The sequence below is a fragment of the Equus przewalskii genome, chromosome 15 (genome assembly GCF_037783145.1).
Source record: "Equus przewalskii isolate Varuska chromosome 15, EquPr2, whole genome shotgun sequence".
In the NCBI taxonomy this organism is placed as follows: Eukaryota; Metazoa; Chordata; class Mammalia; order Perissodactyla; family Equidae; genus Equus; species Equus przewalskii.
In genome coordinates, this window is record NC_091845.1 from 37,044,110 (window position 1) to 37,056,367 (window position 12,258).

The following is a 12,258-nucleotide window of genomic DNA, read 5'->3' on the forward strand; positions in this document are numbered from 1 at the left end:
AAGGAGAGTTTAAAATAGCCAGCCTTTGTTCCCGAGGTTTTAAAAATTCAACTCCAGTAGTTACAATGAGCTGTCTTCAAGTGGATCTATAAATAAACCGCTACTGTTCCTCTTTGTCACCGAGAGCTTCGGCGTCTTCCAGAGACGTCGGCTCTGCCGCTCATCTTCATTAGATGCCTCTCATCTGTGGGGCAGCTGCAGCCATCAGCAAGCTAGGCTGACACACAGAGCTTGTAATGACAGAAACACATTCCCTTTTAAAAAGCCACAGTCCCCCAAGATTAACTACATAGGGAAAGGTGTAACTTTGCATTGGAGAAACATGGCAGAGAGGTCAACATCACCATTGATCAAGGTCAAACGCCCCTAATAGTAAGTCCTCCTGTCTGCATGAGCTCTGTGATATCATGCACATGGCTTTCTTGATGTTTTTGTCAACAATGCATAACCTCAATCCAATCATGAGAAAACATCAGACAGACCCAAATTGAAGGACATTTGACAACATAACTGATTGGTGCTCTTCAAAAGTGTCAGGGTCCTGAAAGACAGGGAAAACTGAGGGACTGACACAGATTGCAGGAGACTAAGGAGAAATAACTAAGTGCAGCATGAGATCCTGGATAAGATTCTAGAACATCAGGATCCAAGGACATTACTAGAAAAACTTATGAAGCTCAAATGGGGTCCTTAGTTTAGTTGATGAAATTGTCCCGATGTTAATTTCCTGGTCTGATCATGGTACTAATGGTTATGTAAGATGTTAACACTGGGGGAGCCCAGGGGAGTGATATAAGGAAATTCTTTGTACTATTTTTTGCAACTTTTTTCTAAGTCTAAAATTAGTTCAAAGCAGTTTAATTAGAAAAAAAAAAACTACAGTCAACACGAGCTTTATCAGAAGCCTTGATCTCCCCTCCCAGGGTGCCTGGCGCTCAGGTGTGTGCAGGGTAGGTGTTTCTGCCTCAAGGTAGAGGGTCGTTAACCCTAGGGTGCTCAGCGATCAGCCTGGAGGGGTCCCTTGGTAACGTTTGTGGAAGTGAACTGAGCAAGAGCCAGCCCCAAAGGAAGCAAGTCGTATTTGGAGAGAGTTCTCTTATAAGGGTGTTGATCACCAGCATGGGGACTGCAGGGCAGTTTTGTCTGTTTGTCAGTATTGTTTCTGAGAATGCTCTAGAGGTGCGTCTGCTCCGGGAACTCCAGGGCAGACCCTCTGCAGACGCTCTCCAGCATGAGCGCTGGCCTGCTCCTCCTGAGGCTTCTGTGGGCTGTGTGGAGGACTCCACCACCCTGTCCTGCCTTGTTCCTTCTTGTCCATTTCCCTGACCCCCCCAGCTCTGCCTTGCTGCCTACCAGTGTGTGATGACCCAGAGGGCTTCACCCCCTAAAGGCCTGGGTTGTTTTCCTGGTCCCTCAGAACCCCTCCAGGGAGGAGGGCCAGGGTCTCTTCTGCGCTAAGGAAAGTTCTCACTGCATGGTGGTCCCTTTGCTTTCTCACGCCTCCACCAGTTTGCGTTGCTTAGCCTTCCTCTCCCCATTTCATCCTCATTCCTTTCTCCTCATAGCTTCCCTCACGTGGGTATGTCATTTCAGTAAGACAGACCTTCCAGCTCCACTTCTTTCTCCTGGGGGCAGATTTGGACATTAGAATGACTTTCCATTTCCTGCTTACCAAGGCACTCTTTTCACTCCTTTGAAAAATTTGACTTTATAAATCAGCCATCTTATGTTTGGGGAAATACTTAGAAACCCTTGGAGAGCCTGGCTGGGGAGTCAGTGGGAGATTGCTAGGGGTTGAGCCCAGGAGTGGCTGACATAGGTGTGGGGCCTCAGGCTTACTTTGGGCCCGCATGAGGAGCTGGGGGTTCCTTGGTTTGTGCATTTAGCATCTCCCACATGCCTGGCAGGCCAGCGGCCGACACAAGTGTAATAGAATGACAGAAACCCCTATGGTCCCTGCCTCAAAGGGACTACTCTCTGAGGAGAAGACTGTGAGATGAGAAAATGGGCCAAGCTGCCTGTGGTCCTGGGGTCTGGACGGCACAGGGTCTATGTGAGAAGGCATGGAATTCAGGGACAGGTCGGGCACATGGATCCCTCATCCTCCAGTTTAGACCCATCCTTCGACCCGTTCATAATTCTTGGTTCAAGGGGCACCCTGTCTGCTTCTCATTGGTAGGGGCCTGGGATCAAGGGGTGGCTCTGAAACCTAACTGATCCGTCATCATGGAGTGTCTGATTCAGTTCAGAGGCTGCTCTGCCACCCCAGGCCTGTGACCCTGAGCCTCTTGGTTCATGCACTCTGTGCACATAGATGATCAGCACCCCACCCTCCTTGGCAGCCTGGTGTAGGGAACGCCAAAGGCACCCTGCATACTCATCCTCTAGATAAACGCCAACAGCAGTAACCAAACCCCATCTTCATGCTCAGGCTGGCTTGGAAGAACATTGGCAAGATTGCCGAACAATTAGGTGATTTTAAGAAACCAGAATTCCTCTTGGGTTCAGGGCTATGTTTAGAACCAGAAGTTTCCTCTCTTGTTGACTCCAGGCCGGAACCCTAAATTATAGGGCAAACAAGGCTGTAGTATATCTAGTCCACAAATATGTGTAGGGAATATAGTACCAGGTTTCTTCTGAGCTTTGATTTGAGAAAACAGCCATGCCTCTTTCCACTTGAGAAGCTGGAGATGAGGGGGAGCCCAAGTGAGCTCTGTCCTGGTCCCTGCTCTCCTCGCCAGGGCCAGATTTAGCAAACAGGGAGTCAGGCACACGTGGACGCCTGTTAACTTTCCATGAGGGCAAATTGTCAAAGAAAAGGCCTGAGGTAAAGACTAAGAAACGTCTGTGTCCTTGAATCTCTGCCTCCTCACTTGGCAGACTATGCAGTGAACAGTTCAATGAAAGATTAAATTGAAAAGATTTAATCATGCTGTGTGTGTCTCTGTGTGTGTGTCTGTTCATTTCTTCCAGTTTTGTACTCAGCTCTGCTTTGGAAGCACAGTGACATGCTTTGGCGTTTTAAGTGGGCAGTGGCCAGACGGGCTGCCCGCCTGGCTCTATACAAGGAGGGTACCAGTGAGACAGCCCAGACCTTGGAGTCAGGTCACCTTCCTCTCCCCTCTGTGGCCCAATCTTAAGCCATGGAGCAGTTCCTGGATGCTTTTGTATTACAGAATTTTGGCTTCCAGAGTAGCTGGGCAGGAGACAAGGTCCAGTATTAGAGATTAAAAGAAAAGGAGAAATTTCCACCTTGAACAGGTGTTAATAATTGACCACCCCACCCACTAGAAGGGGGCGTTCTGTCAAGTCAGCTCACAACATCTTTATGGTAAAATTCCAGCCATTTCTGGCTGCTGGCATGGTGTGTGCCGAGTTCACTCGCTCGTGACTGTCAAGCTGTGTATGGACCCCTAAGCAAATGAGGCCTGATGTTCCACAGGGTGGGCTGCTGCTGCTTAGGAAGCCCTACCTGGGACATCTGCAGACAACCAGGGAGATTGAGGCTTTGGGAATTGAACTGTGCTGAAATGTAACTCTGGCTTTCTGCATTTGGAAACTGTAGTCCCCAGACCAATGGTGGACCTCATGGGTCTTACCTGGGGTTTTCAGCATTAGGTTGTGCCTATTGGTCATGTCCGGTAGAGAGGTGGTGATTTTCACCTTGAGTGCAGAGTCAGAGTAGTCTGTTTTCTTTCACTCAACCTAGTTACTTTGAGATTCACCCATGTTGTTACACATATCAATAGTTCATGTTCATTCCTTTTTATTGCTGAGTAGTACTCCATTGAATGGATATACCACAATTTGTTTCTCTGCCTATTGGTGAACATTTGGGTTATTTTCAATTTTTGGCTATTACAAATAAGGCTGCTGTTAACTTTTATGTACATATCTTTCTATGAATATATATTTCCATTTTTCTTGGGTAAATACATAGGAGTGGAAGGGCTGGGACATATAATAGGTATATGTTTAACCTTTTAAGTAATTGTCAAAGTGTTTTCCAAAGTGGTTGTACCCATCTTACATTCTCTCCAGTAGTGTATGAGAGTTTGAGTTTCTCCACCTCTTTGTCAGCCCTTGGAATGGTCAGTCTTTTTAACTTTAGGCTACTCAAATAGGTGTATAGTGGTATCTCTCTGTAATTTTAACTGGGATTTTTCTAACGGCTAATGATGTAGAGCATCTTTTTGTGTGTTTGTTTGCCATCTTTGTATGTTCTTTGGTGAAGTGTCTGTTCAAATCTTTTGCCTATATTTTGTTGTTGTTAGGTTGTTTGTCTTCTCATTGAGTTTTGAAAGTTCTTGTGTATTCTGGATACAAGTCCTTTGCCAGATATGTGACTTGCAAATTGTTTTGTGCTGGTCTCAGCCTATCAATAACCATTGTTGTTATTGGACCGGCCCTGTGGTTCTTATTATGATTGCAAGACACCATTCTGCAATAACCATCAGGAAATTTTGAAAAAATAAAGGTTTATTACTCACAGGACCTGGAAATTACACAGCACACCTGGGGCCATGCAGCGAGTTTGTGGGGAGAGAGAGAGGTGGGGAGTACATGGGCCTTGGGTTCAGCTTTTATTGGGATCAAGGGTGGGGGCCTAGAGTTTTGCAGGCTCATTCTTTACTGGTAAATTTAAAACAGAACAGCAGGAATTTAAAGTGCAGGAAGAGGGAAAAAAAACAAGTGGCCAAAATGATCAGTTAATCGGCATCAACCAAGATCTCTAAAACAAAGGAGCCTCAGTGGGGGGAGAGGGCCTGGCTCTTTATCTAGTCATGTGGCTGGCAGTGTGTTTATTCGAGATAGCCCTCTTGAAGTGGATGCCTCTTTGAAATGAATGCTTCAGCAATCAAAGCTCAAGTCAGGCACTTGCATTACAAAAAAGAAGAAAAAAACAACTGTCAGTGCTTACACTACACAAGTATTTTCTCCCAGTCTGTAGTTTGTGTATTCATTTTCTTAACAGTGTCTTTTAAAATTTTGAATTTTGATGAAGTTCATGATATCAACTTCTTTTATGGATCATGCTTTGGGTGTCATATCTAAGAAATATTTATCTAACCCAAGGTCACAAAGATTTTCTCCTGTTTTAGAAGAAAAATTTATGCCAATCTTATAGTTTTAGGTTTTACATTTAGGTCTGTGATTCATTTTGAGTTACTTTTTGCATATGGTGCAAGATATGTACCAAAATTCTTTTTTTTGCGTATGGGTATCCAATTATTCCAGCAATTGTTGAAAACGCTATCTTTTCTTTACTAAGTTGTTTACGTACCTTTGTTAAAAATTAATTGACCAGGAGCCGGCCCTGTGGCCGAGTGGTTAAAGTTCTTCACGCTCCACTTCAGTGGCCTGGGTCACAGGTTTGGATCCCCAGTGCAGACCCACTCCACTCATCAGCCACGCTGTGGAGGCATCCCACATACAAAGTAGAGGAAGATTGGCGCAGATGTGAGCTCAGGGCTAATCTTCCTCAAGCAAAAAAAAAAAAAAAAACACAGGAGGATTTGCAACAGATGTTAGCTCAGGGTAGTCTTCTTCATATAAATAAGTAAATAAATAAAAATAAATTAATTGACCAGATATCTGTGGTTCTACTTCTGGACGCCATTTGTTCTGCTAATGTATGCATCTGTCCTTTCACAAATACCACTCTGTCTCGATTGGTAGAGCTTGCGACTAAGTCTTCAAATCAGGTAATGTGAGTCCTCTAATTTTTTTCTTTTTTTCAAAATTGTTTTGACTTTTCTAGTTCCTTTGCCTTTCCACATAAATTTTAGAATCAGCTTTTTGATTCCTATACATGACTTTGGAAAGAATTGACATCTTTAACAATGTTGAATCTTCAGTACGTGCACATGATATAGCTCTTTATTGATATTGATCTTCTTTTATTTTTCTCATCAGTGTATTGCAGTTTTTAGCATACAGATTTTTTAGATATGTTGTTAGATTTATATCTAAGCATTTTGTAGTGGGTTGAATGGTGGCCCCCCAAAAGACACGTCCATGTCCTAACCCCAAGAACCTGTGAATGTGACCTTACCTGGGAAAAGGGTCTTTGCTGATATAATTAGGTTAAGGATCTCCAGATGAGATTATCCTGGATTATTGAGTTGACACTAAATCCAATGACAAGTGTCCTTATGAGAGACACATAGAGGAGAGACACACAGAGAGAAGAGGAGAAGGCCATGTAAAGCAGAGAGTGGAGTTATGCAGCCATAAGCCAAGGAATCCTGGAGACACCAGAAGCTAGAAGAGGCAAGAAAGTATTCTCTCTTAGTGTCTCCAGAGGGAGTGTGGCCTGTTGACACCTTGACTTCAGACTTCTGGTCTCCAGAACTCTGAGAAAATAAATTTCTGTTGTTTTAAGCCACCAAGTGTGACAATTTTTTGAGAGCAGCCCTAGGAAACTGAAAACGTGTTTTTTTGGTGCTATGGAAAAGATAATGGCCAAGAGTTTTTGAAAAGTAATGAAAAGCATCAAACCACAGATCCAAGAAGCTCAGGCAAATGACAAGCAGACTGATGAAAAAACAAAAACAAAATAAAACCCCACACAAATTATATTCAAGCTTCCAAAAACCAAAGATTAAGAGAAAATCTTGAAGGTAGACAGAGAAAGGAGACACGTTATATACAGGGGATCTAAGGTAAGAATTACAGAATTATTCTCATGTGAAACTACCCAAGCCAGAAGACATGGAAATAATCTCTAAAGTAGTCAAAGAAAAAAACTATCAACCTAGAATTCTACACTCAGCAAAAATGTCTTTTGGAGATGGAGAAATAAAGACTGTTTTTCAGACAAACAGAAGTGAGAGAATTCATTACCAGCAGATTTGTCTCTTCTCTGTGTCTTCTCCTTCTGGGATTCCGGTCACACGTGTTAGACAATTTTACATTGTCCCACAGCTTATGGATGCTCTATTCTGTTTTTTTCCCTTTTGTGTTTCAGTTTGAGGAACTGATCTATCTTTGAAGTCATTGATTTATTTTCCTCAGCTGAGTTGACCCTTCTAATAGTCCATCAAAGCCATTCTTCATATCTGTTACTGGGTTTCTTATTTCTAGCATTTCCATTGACTCTTACAATTTCTACCTCTCTGCTGAAATTCCCCACCTGTTCATGTGTGTCATCCACATTTTCCAGTAGAACCTTTAACATTAATCATAGTTATTTTAAATCCTCTGTCTGATAGTGCCAACATCTAAGTCATCTGAATCTGATTCTGGTGATTGCTTGGTCTCTTGACAGTGGGGTTTTTTCCCCTTGCCTTTTTGTGTGTCTCATAATTTTTGGTTGAATGCCAGACAGCATGTTTAGGAGAAACTAAGGTAAATAGTCTGTCTTATCAGGAGTTGAGCTTAGTTGGGCAACACCCACCCTGCACATAGAGTGAGGTCTGGGTGTTGGAGGGTTTTTCTCAATGTTCCTGCTCCACCCGCAGCTTTCTGCCTTCCTGGGGGTCTCCTCCTTAGAGGGTGTCTGTTTCCATGCTCTGGCCCCTCCTCCAGTGATAGGCTGCTGTTGCTTGTTACGTGGTGCTTGCTAGCTTTGTTGGGGGGATTCTCTGTTGTCCTGGCCCAGCTTCAGTCTTAGTCAGGCCCTATGTCCTGGATCTCAGAAGTAGGGCATTCTCAGCCAAAGTCCTGCCTCTCCCTCAGCCATAGGAGCCCTCAGTGATCTTGGCTCAGGATGGTTTCCTGCCTCTTCTCCAAGGGCAGAGGGGTTTTTATCTTTCTTTGCTCTTCCCCTAGTAGCTTAAGGATTTTGTTCTGTAATGGACTAGGGTCCTGGCAGGACTTCATGCCTTTTCCATGTCTACTCCCCTCCTCCAGGTCTGTACCCTCAACGATGGTTTTCTGCTCTCTACTGCCCTGTCCCCCCTCTTTCTCATGGACGCCCAGTAGAGGTCTATAGAGAAGAACCTGTGAGTGGGTGCAAACTGCCCTTGTATCTGTGGCTCCCAGGGGTTCTCCACTCTCACCCTGTTCACACTCAGTCTCTAGAAATTTTTGAAACTCATAACTCAGTTCTTCTTACCCACTTGTATGGCACGCAGTGTCCCTTTTTCCTGTGCTTTGCCAGAGGTGAGCTGATGCTCACTTCCTCTTTTCCTTGTAAAAGTCTGTCTTTCCTTAGATTTCAGGCTCGTCGTTTGCTCTGTGACCTCAGCTATCTGATTTAAGAAAAGTTATGATTCTTTTAGATTGTCGGTCTTTTTCTTGTTAGGATGGGATTAACGCTTTCTCCAACTTTATATTCCTTGGTGGAAGCTCCTTATCCATACCTGCATCTTGGAAAAGTGAGACCGTAGTCAATCCAGAGACCAGTCAAGAAGTTAACCCCAGATGGGTTGATTTCTTGTCACAAGGAAGACCTGCAAGCTGTTTTGTTTGGTTTTTTAATGAAAATTTATGGGTTAGTTACCCATGTGTTTGAGTGGCTGAGATCCACAGATATTTATGCAATTCCTACTGTGTGTGAAGTGCTGAGCTCTTGGTGGCATATGACAGGCTGGCAGCAACAGAAACTGAGGCAAGCAGAAGGTCAACCCTATTGTGAGCCAGGACCCCACACCGTGGTGGGGTGAGAGGGAACACCTATAGACCCCAAGTGAGATTTCCACAAAGTTAAATAGATTCATCTAGTGTGAGTTTCACCTTTGTTTTTCTTTTGATGTTAAGGTGTTTATATTTGGCGAAAGTGAAAATTGTAGACTTGGTGCAGCTCTGTAGGTGTGGATGTGTGGGTTAATGATACTGTGGTTTCACTCAGGATATACCGGCTAGGACCACCAGGCAGGCCCCTAGTTCCCTTTGATGCTCAACAGACAAAGCACTGATACGATTTACCCCTTCAACGCTGCTCTCGTTATTCTGCCACTGTGGTCACTCCCAGCCCCAGTGCATGTGTCTCTTCCCACTCTTGCCTGTCATCTTCTTAGCTCTGCTTTATTGCTTACTTGCCAGGCTCTTGGGGAAATGCTACATCTTCAGGGTGCTAGAGTGCAGGTGAGCAGCTGCGATGCTGTGGAGGGCGGAGCTGTTGACCCTTTGCCTTGGGAAGGTTTCATTACACAGGAATGTCACTGTGGTGGGCTTGGCTCTTTGAGGTGTCGAGTGTTTTTGGAAGGCCTGCTCTGTTTTCAGCTCTGTGCCGGGCAGGCATTCCAGGACAGGTGGGGTGAGGGAATGACACAAAAAATGTTAGACTCAGGAGCTGGGGGCCTTCATGGGGATGTAAGAGAGAAGCTGGGCACGTCGAAGCAAAACTGCAGGCCATGTCACCTGTCAGAGCTACCTGGTGTCGGCACTGTCTGTACTTGGGTTCAGATCCCAGCTCTGTCATTTCCTGGGTGACTTAGAGCAAGTTATTTAACCTCCCGGAGCCTGCTTCTCCATCTGAAAAATAAGGTTAATAATGGCTGCTGTGAAGGGACATTATAAGGATTAGATGAAGTGACATATATAAAACATTGGCACACCGTAGGTAGGAAGTAAGCAGCAATTGCCATCTTTCTATGCTGGGCTGGCAGTTTGTTGAGTGCTATAATGTCTGCTGATGAGAGTGGACAAGGAAGCTGAGAAGGGCTGTGTCTTAGTGAAGGTAAGATGGGGACCAGATGGCGTGCCCAGAGGAATGGCCCAGGGCAGGTAGGACCCTAGACTTGTGAGTGAAGCTTGAGGCTGGCAGTTACTTCGTATCTGAGTCTCAGTTTCCTTTGTTGTAAAGTGGACACAACCCATGAAAGCTTGGAGTAGATGGGAAAACATGGTGTTTCCTGCTGTAGCGCTTTCTCCCAAAGGCTGCCTCCCTGGCTTGGGCATGTGATTGCTGTCCTCAGTACTCCCTTGGAGCTGGCTTGCCTTTGGCTCAAACGGAGAGTTCCTGTTGCTAAAGTGAGTGGTACACACACATACACACACTCCCCATCGTCACTGTGCTTCCAGAGGCTCAGCTCGGCACTGTTGGTTTCTGGGCTGCTCTGCAGAAACACTCAGAATTTCCATTCCCTCCTTCCCAAGCAGCAGGCAGCACCCGTCTGGCCACTCCTTGAGGATGCTGGCTGTTAGGACAGAGGGCTTCCCAGCTCCCACCCTCCCTCTGGTGGCCTTTCCCGAGGGAGCCATAGGGACTCTGTGCACAGGAAGAGTGTGCATGTCTGAAAGGGGGGTCCTTTGGAAGTAGTGGGTACAGGACTACGGTTGCTTCTCAAGAAAGCCTGCTGGTGATTTCAGATAAGTGCTTCTCACAGCCCAGCCCTTTGAAGGGCAGGCCCACTCATCACCCCCATTTTACAGAGGTGGAAATGGAGGCCCAGAGAGGTTAAACCTCTTGCCCAGGGACACCTAACTGGCCAGTGGTGGAGCTCAGATGTTGACCAAGGCCTGCCTGAGTCATTGCTCTTCCTTACTGACTCTGCTGTGTCTGGGGGCTGCTGCTGTGAGGTGAAGGCTGGCTGGTGAAGGTGAGGCTTCTGAAACATTTCCTTTTGGGGTGGACTTCTGGCTGTGCATTGGGATCTGAAGTGCATTGATGCCTAGAGGACTGGAATTGCCCTAGCCCTGGTGCGCCAAGGTCTTACAAAATGGCCACAGCACCACAGCAGACATGCCCACGATGGGCACATGGACATGACTGTTCCTGTTTTCAAGAATACCCCTCTGGCTTGTGTCTCATATTCCAGTTTTTCTTTAACCACCCAGGTCCTGCATTTTTCCCAAGTTCAAATCGATGTGCACTTGAGAGTTTGTTATCTATGAGATTAGAATACTTTCCTAATAAAGGAAAATATGCAGATAGGGTCCATGTGCTGAATTTCCATCGTTTGCTGATTGGGAATCTTCTCTTGGGTTGATTATTTTCAAGGACTCTGATGCCCAGTCATGTGAGCATGTTCAGGGCAGAGCATCTTCCCAGAGATAGGCTGCTGTGGATTCGTCCAGGAGATGGGCAGACTCAGAGGAGATACATGCCAGCTGCTGATGGCAGGTGTGCAGGTAGCCTAGTGTTGTCAGGGCCAGGTGCTGGGCAGGTGTGCAGGCATCCTAGATGAGCCCCATCATAGCATGTATACTCCACTGGCTGTGGAACTGGGGGGTGGAGGGGTGCTGGGTGGAGTAGCCTTGGCTCTGTGGTGCATGGGTAGTTGGCAAGCTTTGAGCCCAGAGATGTCCTGGGTTTAGAGGAGAGAGGAGTGGTGAGTGCAGGCGGGAGATAGGGAGAGGCACACAGACACACGGGTGGGCGGTGGGCCCTGTGGGCAGGCTGGCATCGATTCATTCCACTCATGTGCCTTGGTCCCTAGAGATGCAGTAACCAGAGGAACAGGGCAGGGATGGGGCAGGCCCAGGCACACCAGGCCCAGGTGTGCAGGAGCACAGAGGAGCTTCTGATGGGGGGTGCAGGGTTGCAAAGTGAGTGGAGGACAGGATGCTCTGAGCAGGGGGAAGTAAGAGTGGATGAGGGCTTTCCCAACAGAGAGGACTGTGGGAGCTGGGTACAAGGGTGCCGAGGCAGGAGGGGAGCTGCAGAAGGTGGCAGGCTAGAGCAGAGTGCCTTGTCAAAGGGCTTAAATTTTCTCCCAAAGGCAATGGAGAGCCCTGGAGGACTGGCAGAGCTGGGGAGTGACATGGTAACACTGGAGTGTCCATTAGTGAGGTCGTGGTTGAAAACCCTGAGCCCCAAGTGTGGCTGCATTGATAGGTTACTGGGATTTTGGGGCTGGCTGAGAGCGTGAGCCTCACCAAGCGCGTCATTCCCACACAGAACAAATCCATAGAGGAATTGTAGGTTCTAAGACCAAAACCAGGGTGTCTGCCGACTGTGTCCTTGGGAACCGGATAGCTCTGGGAATCCTGCCCTACTGAACATGTGCACCGCGCCTTCTAGGTCAGGAGAAACTTTCATCTTTGAACAGAGCAGTCCCTGACTTGGGGGACATATGTTGGACTAGAACGAGTCCCGTTAGGAAATCGCTTGCCCTCGGTGGTGGTGGTGGTCGGTTTCTGCATTTGGGGACTGAAGATCTTAGGCAGAAACATGTAGCCCGTCACATTCCTGGAGTCTTGTTTGAAGTAGCCTGGGACCCCTGTCCTGTGGAGTCTGCCTCCCGCTGCCCATCTGGCCAGGACGTTCACGTAGAATCCCTCTTTTCCCAGCGGATCTGTGCCAGGGCAGGGTTGGAACATCCACCCACCAGTTCTGGGCTATCCGCATCCTAGGGGTGGGGAACCGGC

At 46.6% G+C, this 12,258-nt stretch overlaps 1 protein-coding gene across 10 annotated transcripts in view; it reads left to right on the top strand.

Annotated features, from left to right (window-relative positions):
* POC1A (POC1 centriolar protein A) overlaps nt 1-12,258 on the top strand; it is a 95,743-nt gene that overhangs the window by 63,779 nt on the left and 19,706 nt on the right. The gene's annotated exons all lie outside the window — the stretch shown is intronic.